This window comes from Leucopleurus acutus, assembly GCF_964270905.1.
Source record: "Leucopleurus acutus genome assembly, chromosome: 13".
NCBI classification, from domain to species: domain Eukaryota; kingdom Metazoa; phylum Chordata; class Mammalia; order Artiodactyla; family Delphinidae; genus Leucopleurus; species Leucopleurus acutus.
The window spans coordinates 50,957,684-50,960,296 of NC_139155.1; the positions used below are offsets into that span (position 1 = coordinate 50,957,684).

Sequence of the window (2,613 nt, forward strand, 5' to 3'; positions counted from 1 at the left end):
CAGGAAAGAGAGTAACCAGGCCCCATTCACTTGAAGCCAGAGGAGGCTTTGGGAAGGGAGGCCCTCAGGTGGACCCTCACACACCCCTCCAAAGACTGACTGTGAGATGCTCGCAGCCTATCAGATCCAGCGCCTCGTTCTTAAACCACCCCCTTCATTGTATTGTTGCTCAGTGAGAGACACGAAACAGGGCCACGATCGCTTATCCAGAATCCAAAACGCTTCGAGAATCCTAAATCGGTTTTTAAAATTTTGTCAACAAAACCTGCCCTGAGCTGATCTGAAGCTACACGTAGACGTAATTCATTGCGCTCTTATGTGTCCGTATATACATTTTGCTGTAGAAATATGTGTGATTGATGACAGGATGCTGTTCTAGACCCCGCTGAGGGGTTATATAACATATTGTAGGTGCACCATACTACTTTCAGTACTTAAAATCTGGAGATTTCTGAATTCTGAAACACATCTGGCCCCCAAGAGGTTTGCATCAGGATTTGTGGTCTAACATAATCGACCAACACAAAAAATGTTTAAAAATAAAAGTAATGTAGTGTTCTGGGTGTAAAAGAAGAAATAAAAGAATAGAAGTGTATAAAAACAGAATATGTATTTCAACACGTAAATGCTGGGGCAGGACTATACCAGAAGACGGGGGTAGGGGGCGGCAGTGAGTGGCGACATAGACCCCTCCTGTGGAGGGGGGTTGTCTCTAAAGTGGACTTTGAATGTGGCAATTCAAATAAAATTGATAAAGTTATATATATTTTTTGCAACTCAAATGCTAGGAGTCCTTTTTGGATAAGCGGTCTGAGGTGATCTCTAAAAATGGTTCACTATTCACTTGACCCAGAAAACCCCACAGAATCATGCCAATCAAGAGGCTCAGATCTTCGTGTTCACTTTAAGAGCACTCGTGAGACTGCCCAGGCCATTCAGGGTATGCATATCTGAAAAGCCACCACGTATCTGAAGGATGTGACTTTACAGAAGCAATGTGTGCCAGTCTGTCTTTACAATGGTGGAGTTGGTAGGTGTGCCCAGGCCAAAGAGCGGGGCTGGACACAGGGTCGGTAGCCCAAAAAAAAGTGCTGAACTTTTACTGCACATGCTCAAAAATGCAGAGAGTAATGCTGAACTTAAGGGCTTAGATGTAGATTCTCTGGTCATTAAGCATATCCAGGTGAGCAAAGCACCCAAGATGCCACGCAGGACTTACAGAGCTCATGGTCAGATCAACCCATACATGAACTCTCCCTGCCACACTAAGATGATCCTTCCTGAAAAAGAACAGATGATCCCTAAACCCGAAGAGGAGGTTGCACAGAAGACAAAGATATCCCAGAAGAAACTGAAGAAACAGAAACTTATGGCCCAGGAATAAATGCTGCAAAAAAAAAGCAAATAAAAGTAAAAGCAAAAAAAAAAAAAACCTACTAGGAGTGGCATTGCCATGATTTTCCAAAATGGTGAACAACTCTCGGGGAAGTTCCAATATAAAAAAAAATACAGTCTCCCTCAATCTACTCAATAGTTGCATTCCTGGAAAATCTGGTGCGTATAAAAACCATGCAGAATTACTTTGTGTTCATTTGCAAAACGTAATTAGGTTTTAGGCCCAGATGATTATAATGAGGTTTTTTGCTTACAAGATACGTTTTAATGAGACCTTCGGAAGTGATTCACGATGCAGGACAATTCTTTGTTGTGGGTGACTGCCTCACACATGGCAGGGCGCCTCTTGTCCCTGGCTCCACATGTTAGATGTCAGTAGTGTCCCCCAGACAGATGGTTATGACAACCAGAAATGCTCCTCACATTTCCAAAAACCTTAGGGTGGTAACCTCAGGAGGGAACACAGCTCACCCCTAGCCGCCCTCAGAACCACCGAGTGGAGAAGTCGGCAGGGGTTGGCGGGTGCGCCAGTGGAGTCCCAGGGCACGCTCCGTCCAGGTGGGGAATCCTGCAGTGAAGTCTGGACTGAGCAGCTTGGATTTGAAGAACCTTGTTTTCCCCAGAATCTAAGGCTCAGGGAAACACACTGGCATTGGGTGTGCCAGCGTGGAGCTGTGACTCTCCAATTGGCCAGCCTGTGGGATGTTTTGGCCTTGTGCATCGCTTTCCCCTGCCTTCTCCAGTGGGTGATGGGCCACCTGGTACTTGGCTGGTCTGCTCAGGTTGGGGCGTGTCAGGCAGCCCATGGCGGTGCGCCTTCCTTTAAGACTCATTCTCCAAGTCTCTATGTATCTTAGTGGTTAGGAGTTAAACACAGCAGCATATTCACCATAGCCAAAAGGTGGAGGCAACCTAAGTGTCCTTCCATGGGTGCAGGGACAAAAAAAATCGTGTTACATACATACAATGGAATATTATTCAGCCTTAGAAAGGAAGGAAGCTCTGGCACATGCTACAACATGGATGAAACTTGAAGACATCATGCTAAGTGAAATAAGCCAGACACAAAAAGAAAGATACTGTCTGATTCCACTCTCTAGAGAAGTCAAATTCAGAGACAGAAAGTGGAATGGTGGTTGCCAGGGGCTGGGGAGAGGGGGGATGGGGAGTTATTGTTGAATGGGGACAGAGTTTCAGTTTTGCAAGATGAAGAGCGTT

The 2,613-nt window shown here is 45.5% G+C and overlaps 1 pseudogene across 1 annotated transcript; it reads left to right on the plus strand.

The window, feature by feature from the left end:
* Positions 1–828: 828 nt before the first annotated feature.
* On the plus strand, positions 829–1,562 carry LOC309970206 (large ribosomal subunit protein uL22-like; annotated as a pseudogene). Its single transcript has one exon. The product of its transcript is annotated as a large ribosomal subunit protein uL22-like (transcript).
* The last annotated feature ends 1,051 nt before the right edge of the window (positions 1,563–2,613 follow it).